Raw genomic sequence first — 14,902 nt, forward strand, 5'->3', positions numbered from 1 at the left:
CAACGGGCTAGGACAGCCCCCTAGCACCAAGGTCCTCCAAAGGCTTACACTTGGGGTAAGGAGAACCATTTTTCTATGGAGTTTGGTGTGTAATGCAAAATCATGAGCCTACTCTGCCGCATTCTGACCATGCTTCACTTACCATTCAGCCTCTCCCCAACTAATCTAGTTGCACTGCCACAAAGGAGATAAAAAATCTGCAAAACAACAGTTTACCAAAGTGAGACAAAGGTAGGCCGTCACTGTGACAAAAACCTGTCTCCTCACAGGCACCACAGGAAACTACTCTGCTGACCTTTAGTGTTAAGAGGTTATGACATAAAGGAGTGCAGATGCTTTTCAGAAGTATTATTGCCCCTCAGGGAATACCTGTGTTCTGTAAGCTTTCACTCTAAGTCTACCCTAATAACATGTATCTGGTCTTGTTGGGCTTCACTGAAAACACCGTCACCACTTAGCTTGTTACCAATGTTATTGCAAGTGATATGAGATTCAGTGTTGCACCACATATAAGTCCTATGAAAAAGATGGACATGAATCTTCTCCTTTTATTTAAAATTCTTCACTTGTACACAACTCAGATAGCCAGTGCATTTCGTCCATATACAAATGGACTTCTTCAGGGCACAATAGTAGTAAATAATTTATTCCTCAAATATTGATTCACTATTGACTCACTTTCCATACGGGGTATAATTGTAGTTACAGATACAGGTCATCTTGGGATATTCAATCCACAATATCACCATAATACAATCGTCCACTTACTTCATTAGTCCTTTTTCATAAATGTCCTTAACCTGATTTAGCCTTGTGGACGATGTGGGCTAATCTGCCCATACAAAAACACTCCAGTTGGCGCTAAACGGTGAAACCGATCCTTTTCTCGGCCCGCAATGCCAACAAATTAAAAGCTTTCACACCATTCATCTTTTGAATATGTTTTGGACTTTTTCTAACGATTTTTCAAGGGTGGCACCTTGGCAGCAAGTATCTGCAGTGTGTGCACATTGTTGAGCATGTTACGGACATGTGAATTATATATATATATATTCTGTTGGAAATAACGGGTCAGGTGTGACATCCTATGGTCTGCTGTCTTTTCTAAATATTGTTGCAAGAACTGTAGTGGTGAGAGCTGAAATAATCTCTTTCATAGGGAGGTGCTCTTTATGTATTGGCTGATATGTGAAACCGTTCTAAAATATTGTTTAACTCCGAAGAAATTGCTTTTTCCTCCCAATTGGACTTTGCTTGTAAATTCAGAACATAGCCATCTTATTTCAGATACAGTACTCTCCAGAAATGTGTACAATCTTTGTTGTATTTCATACCACAAAATAGGGGAACTTCGAACCACAGGCACATCTGTGTTACTTCACATACCCCTTTCAATGTATTATTCATTTCTGGCTTTAGCTGTGAACCTTAAGGATAAAGAAATTAACGTAGACAGTCCATTCTGTGATCCATTTCTTCTTTGTTCCATTATCCAGAAGTTTCACGGCCTATCATGAAGAGACCCTGCAATGTAGCTGCTTTATGGACCATCGTGTTTTGTCTGAGATGATTATGTGCTGAATACTTTTGTGCAAAGCAGCAAGCCTTGCAGGACAGTGCACAGACAGGGACTCGTTCTTGAAAAATGGAGCAAGCCTATTGGTTAAACTGTCTGCCATCTATAGCACCTCATGAATCCGAATGCTAGAACTGCAGTGGTTGGACTGTCCAGCGCAGTCTGTGATAGAGCACTCAGGGCTTGATCATGGGTACCAAATGATTTTGCTTCGATGTGTATCCTGACAACACTACATTTATCCTTTACCTTGATGGCATGCTGTCGTCCGCCACCTCTATTCAGATTTGAGGCGGGTCCAGGCTGGATGAATGGCTACTGGCTCAAACTAAAAGCGGGAAAACTGAGATTATGGTAAACGGAAACCACAGGCCCCTGACTCGACTGGTATTGTATTAGTAAAAGTTGACCATGTCAGTTTAGGGCTCCAGTTTGCCCCAGACCATGGCATGTCTTTTCAGCTCTCTTCTGCCCGCTCAGCCTATGTCTTCCATCTGTGCCAGCTTAGGAAGGAGATAGTTTTCTTCAATGAGAATGCCCAAACACAAACTATAGCGGTAAGTGTCGATTGTTTGCCTATGCCATCTGTTTAAATTTAAAGCTGCGTAAATATCGAACCCATTGGTACAGCTGATTCAGTGCCCAGCAGTTCACCTTATGCCTACTAAGCCTCTGTTAGCTGTTCTTTGCTGGCTGCCCCTGAAAAGACTGGTGCATGGCGTCACTCTTGGTTTTTTTCTCACTATTAAGAGTTACTCATTTTTTCCTTTTAAAGTGTGTTAATGTTCCATCATAACCAGGTGGGAGTGCTTCGCTTTGGTGTTAGTGGGTTTTCCTCTTTCTTCCAGCTCTGAAACTCCATCCACTAGCGCTGCGTCCAGTCGCTTTCCCGTCAGTGAGCCGCTCAACCGGCTGTTCAGTGTGGTGAATTAATGTCGTATAGTCTAATACTAGCTTTGCATCCTGACTCTAGCGCCCCGAAGCCATGTTTGGTGTAAAGTTCTCCATAACGGCTAAATAGCTAGATTTGCATTGCCGCGTTTTCCACAACCTCCTCTGCTGTGGTGTGGTGCAGTGACTTGTCTGAACACTGCGATTGGGGTGCCCTGGAGTGCCCTGCTGGCAGTAATGTAATGTGCGCCCCAAATGCTACATTGGACTATTGCACAGTGACGAAGAAGTCCTGCCTTCCTGTCCTAAGCAGAGACAGGCTGCCTGGACGCCTATCGGCTCTCAAATAAAACCCACCCCAAGGCTCGCATCTGAAAGAAGCCTGTGCGACCTCCCCTGTCCCAATCTCCGATCACCAGACTTTTCAGCTGATTTCAGGGCAAGGAGGCCCGACGTCCAAAGTGGCGCTGATATTGGCATCAGGTCTACTTTTTGTGAATAGCACTTTTTTGCGTGTGTTCGGGGGATCGCGCTGAGGTGCATGTGGTTCCGCGCACTGCTCTTTATCAGGGTGGGAGTTTCGCTGAGAGACGGGCACAGTAATGGAACCTCCCCGCCCTCGGCCAAAAGCGAAAGAGCTCCCTCTCCAAATGAGAGGGGGAGGACGAGAGCAGAAGTGCAGGCTGTGCAAGCCAGACAGCCCTGGCAGCCTGCCAGCGTGTGCGAGCCCCCTCCCTCCCGCTGCCCACCCCAGCCAACCAGAGAGCCCATTCGGGATCACATGCCCCGGAGTTCCCAGACAAAGAACGGTTCACCCCCTCCCTCCCTCCCCCTGAGCCTCCCCTCCCCCACCCAGCAATATCCCGACAAAGCCAGAGAGGGGGGGCAGCCGGCACCTGAGTGGACTGTGCAGCTCCAGGGTTTATGGGTAGGTAGGTCCCTTCTTCACCTTACTCTGTGTGTGCTGGGCTGTGGGGCTGTGCATGCAGGCAGGCAGGCGGGCGAAGACTGCCGCTGCTCGGTGTGATCTGTGCTGCTGCCTGGGCAGGTCCTCCCCCTGCCGGGAGGAGGGGGAGCCCTGATCATCCCCCATCCATCTCTGGAGAGCTCTGCTGCTTCGGAGATGGGGGCGGGGAGGGATGCCACGGAGAAGTGATGGGGTCCTGGCTCTGCTCTGGAGTAGTTGTGAGCTTCGAGCTGGATTGTGTTTCCGTGTCACACGTTGTGCTTCCTCCCCTGTGTCCGGAGCACACTGTCTTTTGGGGGATGGCACTTTCTTCTTGAGTGGGTAAGGCTTGCCGACCATGGGGTGAGAGTTCTTATTCGGGGGTGTACTTTTTGCGCAGGTTCGTTTTGTTTGACTGGCGTGGGGCCGCAGCTGCCGGGGCCTCCAAGTGCCATTTAAACTGCTGAGCGGGGAGGCGGCAAACAGATTGTTTATGTTTGTAAAACTCGCTGCTTCTCCGCGTGGTGCAATTTGAAACTCTGGTAACAGCCCTAAGGGTCAGTCTGTGCAAAGGTGGTGGGGGGGGGGGGGGTGTTCGTATTCTATGAACTTACAGGAGTGAGAAGGGGGCAAGTTAAGGCCGGGTGATCGAGTTAGAAGCCGGATTCAGGGGCATGTTAGTGCCCCTTCAACTTAGAGGTTCGGGAACCCACCCTGACTGCAGGCAGCTTTGGGGACATGAACCTACACGCACAGTACTATCTCGCGTCCCACCTGTGTTCCGATCTGTGGTATTAGGGGTTTCCTTGGCTTTCAATGCGTGATTCCACCCAAGGCAAAACTAAACTTGAATTTAAGGTCACGTTTTAGAAATGCCGTTCACAATCAAGGCCTCTGCAGAGTGTGCGGGCCTGCATTAGTTGTCCAGAAGTTTCCGAGCTTCATCATTCCGGACTTGGGAGAACAGGCTGCACCTCAAGGCACCCCCTCCCAAGAACTTGTGCCTTCTTGCACAACGCGAGATATGCAGCCCTTCTTTTCGCCAGGAAAAGAAAAAAGTTATCAACACGGAGTGAAAACATCTAGATGGAAAACCAGGCACTACGGAAACTGGCGGCTGCAGAAGCAGCAGCGAATGGCTACTTTGTAACGCGGAGTCGATTGCAAGCATGCTTCGGTTTAATTGTATGAGGTGCTCTAGGGGGCCGCAGCCCACCGTCAGGCCCCCCACATTGGCGCCCGCGTGTCTTTTTTGCAGTGACGAAACTTCCTTGCCGATTGGACCCATCAGAAGAGGTTGGAGGCACAATCTGGGTTTTCAGAAAATGTTCTAATGCTTATTTCTGTAAGAGTTAAAGGGTTCCAGAGTGATGCTTCCTGCTCCGAGACAGGCCGCACTCCCCGTGTTGACCACGTCCTGCGGTGCCTTAGTGCATGGGGGGAGGGGGGCGGTATTGGACGATATAAGATCTGTAGATGAGCCCTTAGCACATGGGATTTCTACCCAATACGGCGAGGCGCCACTGTCAAGGCTAAAGTGGGCGCTTCGTTCGTCTCTGGGCGCAGTCAGAGTTACAGACGGGTGTACCCCCAGGTAAGACATGGCCCTCTCCCTGTGTAGCTCCGTTCGTAACTCTTGGCGGCCTGCAGACAGTAGTAACAGGTGTCACAGAACCACGTGGCACAACTAGCGAGGCCTTACTTTTGTCAGGTTGATCTCTAGCAACTCTGTGCTTCCCGCCCAAACCTCACCTGCTAGCAGCAGGATTTATTTCACAGGGCAGGGCGGGCTTTCCCCTTTGACCCAGGCAGTATTTTATTTCAGCCTTATCTTTAGTGCGTGTACTTGCTGGTCTGCAGCGGGGTGTCCTTGCACCTTCGAGCGTGGCAGGCAGCCTGCTGACATGCTGTAAATCACCAGTAACAACATGGCAAGTGCGCTGCTCTCCCTCGTTGGCCCTTTGTGTGAAACCCGAAGCCAGGAGCCGGGGGAGGGGGCAGGAACGCTTTGTGTCTTAGGCAGAAGTTGCATCCTTTCTACTCTGACGTTGCAACAACAGTCCAGCTGCCCAGAGCCTCTTTCTTTGCTGCAGCTTCCCATGACAAAGCATGGTTCACTTCAGTGACTTTTAACGGAACGGCCAGGCTGTCCAGCATCTGACGCGGTTCCAGCCCCAGCGGCTCTCCGAAAAGTTAGTCGCTACTTTAGGCAGCAGAAGTTGATCAGGTGAAGCGTTCTGTGGTTTGTTTGATTTAGTACTGCGGTGTAGCAGGCAGCCTGCTGCACACTTCTTACTGCTGATTAACAGCACTTTGGTGGAAGTGTGTGGGTGCAGTGGCAGAGTGGGTTCTGACGCGCAGTGTGAGTGACCCGTGGCAGCCGCCTGCTGCGAGCGTGGCTGAACACTGCGAACGCGAGCTGACACTCGTGGGAACTTAACACCAGATCGCTGTGACGAGCACGAATCAACGTCTCAATAGACACCTGTGACCAACACGGGGAAAAGCCGCCCCTGTCTTCACGCTCTCAGATGAGTCGCCATCCCACACTCTGGCACATGCTATTACCTCTTAGTTACTTCTTAGTTGATAGCCCTGTTTTAAAATGTGATTTTTTTTCTCAGGTATCGAGAAAACTATTTTCAACAGAAGGGTATCAGAGTACAAGACTGTTGATTTTCTTCCCCACCAGAATATTGTCACTTTCTTATGTCATCGAGATTCTTCCTTATTTAGTAGTTTTTCTGAAGTCTCCAATCCCAAAGATATTTTAGGGTGGGAATCAGCCAGTGGATCGAGAGTTCTGCTGGTTCAAGTCACATGAGAACCTCTCAGCACAGACTGCAGACCTTGTTGCAGAGGCATAAAAGGAGTTTAGTTCATTCACGGAGTTCCACCAGGTAGAAAGATTTGCCCTTCTTTGATTGGTTTCTTGAGTAAATGACAAAAGCGTTCAAGCAGACAGAAAAGTAGTTTGCGAGGCAAGTACCTTCATTTCCAACATGATATTATAGACTGTAGTTAGTCACTTGACTGAAAATGTGTCATCTGCTGGATGACCGCGTCGTTGGTTTTAAATTTGGATGCACTTCTATTTGCAGGTAGTCAGTAGAGTGGACTAGGCCACCGATGTGCCGAAGCCCTGTACTCACAAGGGCTTTGGATGTGATTGTATACACCGTACACCACTGTAGACATCATAGTAAAGATGTGGTCATTCTCCAAGGTGGGTTAGTACCACAGGCCTGGTGCAGTTCAGAGCTGGCTTTGCAAGGTCTTCAGATGTGAAGGACTTAGCATGTTTAAGCAATCATATGAGGAAGATACTTGTAAACAGCTTTGTATCCACATTTGAACATTTGTGTTGGAATGTATATACAAAAAGACCTCACACCTGCCAGTATTCATTGCACATTATTAATACAACCAGTTTTAATGACTAGTGAGTGCCCTCTAAATAGACGGTGGGCCTGATTCAAAAACTACACCTACTAATATGTTTTGTAGTACAACAGTAGTATTACAAAACGTACTACAAAGTGTTACCCACAAACTTTCTTTTTGTAATAACTTGTACTTTTCTAGTAAGTCCTTACCTCCATGTTTTTCTATGGGAGGGTGTTGCAGTACCAGAGGTTGGCCATGTGCAGTGCTTGATTTAATGCAAAAGTGAATGTTGCTACATTAGTGTAGTTTGTGAATACCGCACAGCAGTAAATTTAATTGAACAAATAAATTACTGTTGTGAATCATGTGTTTGAAAAATAGTTAAGTCAAATGCTGGGGGCCAAGGATCTTTTTATATGTTGTTATGTGAAGGTAGCACCTCTTATATGCCATTGTGTACGACTCCTCATGGGACACTTACCTGACAACTGGCCATGCTTCACAGACTCTTAACTAATACAAAAAATTATCGGGCATGACCGAACTTAGTGAGTTCTTTTGTTGTGTACTACATGACAACAGATCTGCTGCTGAGGATGGATATCATTTAGTACTCAGCAACAAAGGCATTTTCCCCAAAAACATTCACAAGGGCAATTTTATTTTAATAAATCAAAAGACTAGATGAATATAAAAACCAGCAGTTCACTTAAGAATTTCAGCATAGTTCTTGCCGCTAAGCGTAGTGAACTGCACTTGCAGTTTAACTGATACAAGCAAAAGTGAACAGAGGGAGAGTAACCAAAAATAAACTGATATGTTGCCAGTTGCCTGTTTCTACTTTGAATACAGAGGAAGCCATAGCAGTCGACTGCTTAACTGCACAATTAATAATAACTACTAACTTAAACAACTTAGTATTGAAAATGATAGTATCTTAGCCCTGTGAAGTAAATGTGAGTTCAGGATAAATTGCTCAGATTATTTTCTTTAGATATGTCGTGAAAGAAATGCGATTATTGTTGTAAAAGATAAACTTACAGTTGCGAAACCAATGTGACAGTGATATCAACACGAGGAACTTTAGACTGTCTGTCACATATTCTCCCTATACAAAACATAAACTTACAACAAAGTATATTGTGTGCTGTGTCCTGAAAGTTGCACAGGTGGTAGACGCCTCACCCACTTAGCATGGCCTCTTTTATTATCGTGTTTAACCCATCTAACACCAGGGGGCGCAGCCTGTGTTTTGTTTGACACCCTGCCAGGCATTGGGGAAATGTGCACACTTATAAAGTCCCTGACTGGAGTTTAAATCTTCAGTTGCTTCACTCTAGTCTCTTATGCTAAAGAAATGTCAAGAGTCTCCTGAGTTACTTGCAGAGGCTCAAGGTAAATAGGAAACAAGGCTCTCCTGGGCAGCTTCTGGTTTACAGTGTTAAAAATGAGCAGTTGGAGATGGGCAGTGGGGCTGCAGGGTCGCAGTCTGTCAATTTCACTCTACTGATTTCCCATACAATACTCTTTGAATCCTTATACTAGGCAAATTGTTCTTGCTGATAGATTTGATCATGAAAGAAACCTGCATAGACATGGAAGAAGTACTGCAACTGTAACTTACCATGGTAGCTATTACATCCCAAGAGTAAACCGATGTTTACAAAGTCAAAAGACCTGAATTTTCACGTTTATGATTAATCGGAAGTGTTTAATACCAGTGGTGCCACCTATATAATTTCAGAGTCACTGACATCAAAGATCATGGGTACTATTATCATGCAAAAGGTGGAGAACTTCTAAAACATATAGAGTCGTCATGTACTCAGTGACACATATGCTGATCACCACATGGTCCGGTACGGTCTATACGTAGGTGGCACTTCTTTGATTAACCTGGTAGAGCCATTATATCTACATGTATAACCTCATATTCCCAAATACTGCAACATATGTCACGTGCAGCCTCATGCTTAGGCAGGTTCATGATTTGGCATATATAGCATCATGTATGAAGTGCTCTGATATCATTTGTCGGCGCTGCCGTCATGTGTGTTGATACAGGCTTCCACCACTCACTTCCAGTGGCCCTCCCTTGGTGTCCTCCAAGGCTCAACCCACCACAACAACTGCCAACAGGTTCTGGTTGCTAAATGAATAAAACATCTACTTCTGTCCCTCCCCCTCCCCCCATGCCACAGCTGCAGTCTTAATCAATGTACTAATTGTGAATAAAGCTCGGTGCTGCACAGCCTCTTTTCGCTGTTACACATTTATAAACTTTGTCACCCATTCCCCTTGGCAAACTCTTATTTTCCTCCTCCAGGTTGTTATTTCTCAGCCAAAGGTAGAACTTACTTCAGACAACTGACTATGGTCTTCAAAGTTGATCACACTATTTCCACTACATACCTATTCTAAACCTACTGCATTCATACTTGCTGTCTACTTTTGGCTAGTTAAAACTTGTCTCCCCTAAGCCACCATAACCAGAATTCAGTCATTCAGCTTGCAAGGACCCTGTGTAATGAGATACAGTCCAAGTGGCCTGTGATTTATATCATCCCTTTTGTTGTTCAAAAAAGCACTCAACATACCTTTTCTCAAACTTGATCTTCAGGATGTCTGACAGTTTCCTCCATGCGCTTAGACTGTCGGCCAAGTCCCTAGATCTGCCTTCACCCACTCAGAAACGTGTTTAACGTAGACGACTGTATCTTGAGAGCTTAGTAAATGCATGTACTATCTTTCCTATAAATCAATAAGTGACGTTGGCTTGTCAACTGGATGGGAGCGAGGAGCTTCCGTACCCAAGCTTGAACTCAAGCGAGTCTACTGGAACTGGGTGGATGAGCAAGATCTAAGGGACCCCAACCAGGGTAGGCTGACTGAGGAGTTTAAACAGCACAAAATCGAGCCTCGTTGGGAGCCCTACCTGGACTTTATCGCAAAACCAAGGGACAGATCTTTGTTCATCCAGTTCAGGCTGGGAAACCTACCTTTACATGATTACACCAGTAAATGGAAGCCCCCGTATCAAACCTCGTCTGAGTGCCCTACCTGTAGTGGTGTTATCGAAACTATTGCCCATGTCTTTTTTGTGTGTCCGGCATATGTAAAGCCTAGGCAGAGATGGCTGAAACCCACATCTCTATTGCTCGGCACTAGGAGTCATTCCGTAGCCTTGAGAATATTTAAAACTGACACCAGCACACGCCTAGCCTGTGGGGTTGCTAAATTCCTGAGTTGGGCCTGGGTAATAAGAGCAAAATCCTTGTGATGTAATCACTTTTTAACTAATCATTCTTAATTTTTACCTTTACAAAGCTTCTACTGTTTAATATGCTTCTTAATCTATTTATTGTAATATGGATGTCTTTTTATTGTTATTAACTCTGTAAATTGTAGTGACCAATGAATTATGGTTTCTTGTTTTTATCTTGTCTATGTGCTTTTATGATAAGACATGTTTATCGAAATAAAGCTTTGAATTGAATTGAGTATAAATCAGTCATCCAACAGTTTTAGCCTCTCTGGTATGCATGTGCAGCATTTCTTGTAGACCTTCTCCTACTTTTCAATACATCTGAACTAAAATGCCCGCTCTACCTGGCTTGTCTTGCTCTAAGTGCAGCAAAATATGTCCAGCCACGGTATAGAACGTAAAACACACATTAACATATATATTGTTAGTAGGCGTCTCTTTGACAGCTGCACTTTTAAAAACACTCATCCAATGAACTGGCATTAACACTTGATGACATTTCATGAGAAATAAATATATTTTCATCTTGCACTAGTTTCCAAGTAAAAGGTCAAATTGGTAACCAGCACCGATCAAGGAAATATCATCACCAGTCTTTTTTGTCTTGAGTGAATCTGAAGATAGTTTTCATAATAAACAGGTCCGGACTTTAGTGATGATCGTATTAAATTCTTTATTAGTTGATCCAAAACAGATAAAATCCAAATGTACATGTGATTTCTCTTTTAGGCTAAAAGAGAAATCACATGTACATTCACTCAAGACAAAAAAGACTGATTATGATATTTCCTTGATGGGATCTGATTCCATATTCAATTCGTTGTTGTAATACTTTATTCAATAGATATTTATCATAAAAGTACAAACATACAAAATACATAAAAACAATCTACCCAATAATACTACATTTTCAGCAGAATAGCACTGACAATTTAAAAAGGTAAAGGAAAAAAGAAGGGTTAAAACAATACAGTCATCCCAAATAAACCATTATACGTTGCCCAGTAACCTGGAAAGGATTATCCAGGCACCCGCCAGGTATTTTGCAACCCCACAGACGATGTACATAGAAGCAGTGTTGGTTGACATAATACGCAGGGCTGATCTATGATCCTTTACACCCAGAATCCTGCACACTGGTTTCAACCATTTATTCCTAACAGGCTTATAAGCGGTACATGCGAATAAGAAGTGCCCCAGGGTTTCCTCCGGGCAGCTGCAGCCTGGGCAATTTAGCTCATGCCCCCCCTTGCTTTCCCACCCTTCCGTAAATTTCTTGAGGGGCAGAGTACCATATCTCAACTTCAAAAACAAAGTCCTATCTCTGGGTAGCTGGATAAAGTCCAGAAAGGGTTCCAACTTACAAAATGGTTTATGGTCAAGGAATTTGATCGTTGGGGATCCCAATTTGGGGTTGGCATGAACCTTGGCCTCAACCCAATCCCAATATAGCTTTTTGACAATTTGTTTAGCCGGTGGACATTGCGAGGCCCAAGACTCTCCCAGACCTATAGATGTTACCAGCAACTTAAGATTGGTAAGCCACTTTATCTTGTTGTTAACATTAAGGGAGATTAGTTCGTCCAGCACTCGAGCATATACTGATAATTCCTGAGTCCTTCTAAGGCGCACCTAAAATAGCAGAGGCCTAAGATGGACTTTATGAGAAATTGATTTTTTGCCCATGTCAAAAAATAATGGTATTAAAGGGGTTGACACTGGGAGTGATACCAAATCTCTGATGAACTTGTTCTCTGCGGATACCAGGGCCTTGATGTTTTCGGTACCCCATAGTTCAGAACCATAAACTGCCGAGGCTACAGCCTTCTCCTCATAGACTGCCAAGGCTGGAGCAACCGGTTTGCTAATGAAGAGGCGCTGGTTCTTTAGTATCACTCCAGAAACCATTTTGAGATTAAGTACCATTTTGCATATATGAGAGCCCCAGGACATATTGTTGGATAGCCTAACCCCCAGATAGTCAAATTCATTCACAACCTCCAAATGGGACCCGAACAGTGAGATATGTACCTTCCTAACCTTTCTATCTGCGGATAAAACCATTAACTTTGTTTTCGCGCTGTTTATCGATAGACCACGCTCTTTACAAAAGAGAGAGAAACGGTCAAGCAATTTTTGCAGGCCCTTCGGGGTCTTAGACATCAGGAGGGTGTCATCAGCAAAGAGGAGTGTGGGGGTTTTCTCTCCGGCAAGGACGGGCGCGTCCGCAGGGTCCTCCCTCAAATGGTCCTTCACCCCATTTATAAAGAGGGAGAACAACGTTGGGGCCATCACGCATCCCATTCGCTTTGTGGGAACAGATAGGGTTGTGTCCCCCGATTTCACAAGCACCATCACAAGAACATCTAGCCACGTATGTTAACAGGTGCAGATTTCTGTTGCCTCAACCCTTTTGCGTAATTTTTCTCAAATTGATAACCACTCTTTTGCAATCTGTAATTGATTTTTGTTTGAGTGATGAACTATTTTTGATGTCTGGGGATTTTTGTTTTTCATTTCAAAAGTTTCATTGGCTTTTTCAAGGGATGAAAACACGCACTTAGTACATACAATGCGAGTATCCTGTACAAAATATTGTGGCATTCTTAAACATTGGTTTATGGTGTAGACTGGTATACTGCGATCATGTTCAAAGCATTGTTTTTTGCAACAATAAAGGAAGAGTCAAGAGGGGGGGCTTAGCGCGGAAAACAGAGGGGTATGAAAGCTAGGGGGTAAGGAGCAAACTGAGCGTCTTATGAGCCAGACTGGTGTATAGCGAGCTTTGTAATGTACATTTTAGAGAGTCCCCTCAAGCAGATTTCTTAATGAGGAAAGTAAGCTAAAGATATGTAAAGGTTAGAGGGGGAGAAATTTAGAATTTTTCTGTATTTGTGAATTGATTATGGTGATTTTGCTTTTTGAATGTATGGGTCCAATTTGTTCCATAGTTTATGAAGAAATTGGCAATTAAAGTTATTAAGCAATGAATTGTCCGTGCTTCTTGCGAAACAGACCCATTCCCACCAAGAATGGTGGTATAAATTCTGGAATAATTTCCACTTGCATATTATATTTTTGTATCCTCGTCTTTAAGAGTAGGTCCAGAAAGCATGTATCTTTAGAGTTTCGTTCTGGAGTGTGTGTGAGGCACCATGGGACTAAAATCACTGCATAATAATGGAGGGGAAGCTCTTTCATCTATTAAGAGTTTAATTTCGTATCAGAATGTTCTCAGCATTTTACAGTGAAATAGGATAGGATCATAAGAGCCTCCACCTTTGTGGCAGTTCCAACCTTAGTCAGAGTCAATAAGGCCTGTTCTAAATCGCTTTTAGGTGTCCAGAATGCGTTATGTAGTGTCCAGAGTTTGCATTGGGATAGAATGGGAGATATTTTGTTATTGAGTCAGGGACTTTGCAATGCACGTCTGTGAAAGAAAAGGTTCCAACCTAAGACGTGTTTTTTAGGAAGGCATTGAATATTCTTTTCCAGACAATATTTATTTTGCTGAATCCTTTCACTATGTTGGGGGTTTATGGATATCGTTATTTTGCTAACTACCCCATATGGAGTATGCAAATATCTCCAATAACCAAAGTGATCATTCACTTACAAAAAAAATCTCAGAGTTTATGAGGAAATGCTATCGTTCCTGGTGCTTGGGTCTTTCACCAGTAAGCACTCAGTTTGTTGCAGTTTCAGTGAAGATATAAAAGCGTGTTAGACAAGTAGGCGTCAAGCTGAAAGTCTGGCTCTGACCTGGCCTCTGAGATTGGCTCTTCAAAGAAAGCCAGACTGGCACCATAAAACAAAAGAAGCATTTGCAATGCAATAGGCCTCGCATTATTAAAGTTTGAGCTATTGGCATTGCTAAATAGTGCAACACCAATAGCTCAAACTTTAATAATGCGAGACCTATTGCATTGGAAATGCTTGTTTTAAAATTAGTTTTTGATACTGTTTGGTTAGTCTTATCGGACTCTCCAAGTGTCCCAAGAATAGAGCTATCCCAGGCAGACAGCTGCGCGCATGACCAGGGTCCCTAAAAAATGCTCTGGGAACCACCAGCTCAACTGACTGCACATGCAATAGCATCATTCGGGATGGATGGATGAATACATGGATCTATCAGTGAGTGGATGGATGGATGGATCCGTGAGTGGATGGATGGATGGATGGATGGATCAGTGGATGGATGGATCGATCCGTGAGTGGTTGGATGAATCTGTGAGTGGATGGATGGATGGATCCGTGAATGGATGGATGGATGGATGGATGGATAGGTGAGTGGATGGATCATGGACGGATGGATGGATCTGTGAGTGGATGGATAGATCCGTGAGTGGATGGATGGATCTGTGAGTGGATGGATGGACGGATAAGTGAGAGGATGGATGCATGGACGGATGGATGGATGGATGGATCAGTGAGTGGATGGATGGATAGATACGTGACTGAATGGATCCTTGAACGGATGGATGGATGGATCAATGAGTGGATGGATGCTTTTGTGAGTGAATGGATAGATCAGTAAGTGGATGGATGGATTTGTGAGTGGATGGATGTATCCGTGAAGGGCTGGATGGATCAGTGAGTGGATGGATGGATGGAGGGATCCGTGAGTGGATGGAGGGATCCGTGAGTGGATGGAGGGATCCGTGAGTGGATGGAGGGATCCGTGAGTGGATGGATGGATCCGTGAGTGGATGGATGGATCCGTGAGTTGATGGATGGATCCGTGAGTGGATGGATAATTGGATGGATGAGAGAGTGGATGGATGGATGGATGAGAGAGTGGATGGATGGATGGATGAGAGAGTGGATGGATGGATGG

General features: G+C 44.7%; 1 protein-coding gene across 5 annotated transcripts in view; it reads left to right on the plus strand.

Moving 5' to 3' along the window:
• Positions 1–14,902, plus strand: part of DNMT3A (DNA methyltransferase 3 alpha) — a 1,977,379-nt gene that overhangs the window by 963,963 nt on the left and 998,514 nt on the right. Inside the window, exon 1 of one of the 5 annotated variants that reach the window (XM_086928113.1) lies at positions 3,228–3,399. The exons of 2 other annotated variants lie outside the window; for them this stretch is intronic. The gene's annotated coding sequence lies outside the window, so the exon portion shown is untranslated. Of the gene's footprint in view, positions 1–3,227; positions 3,400–3,621; positions 3,756–14,902 lie in introns of those variants that run through there. 2 more of the 5 variants (XM_086928114.1, XM_086928115.1) reach the window with 2 other exon arrangements.

The sequence above is a fragment of the Lissotriton vulgaris genome, chromosome 6, assembly GCF_964263255.1.
Source record: "Lissotriton vulgaris chromosome 6, aLisVul1.2, whole genome shotgun sequence".
Taxonomy (NCBI): Eukaryota; Metazoa; Chordata; class Amphibia; order Caudata; family Salamandridae; genus Lissotriton; species Lissotriton vulgaris.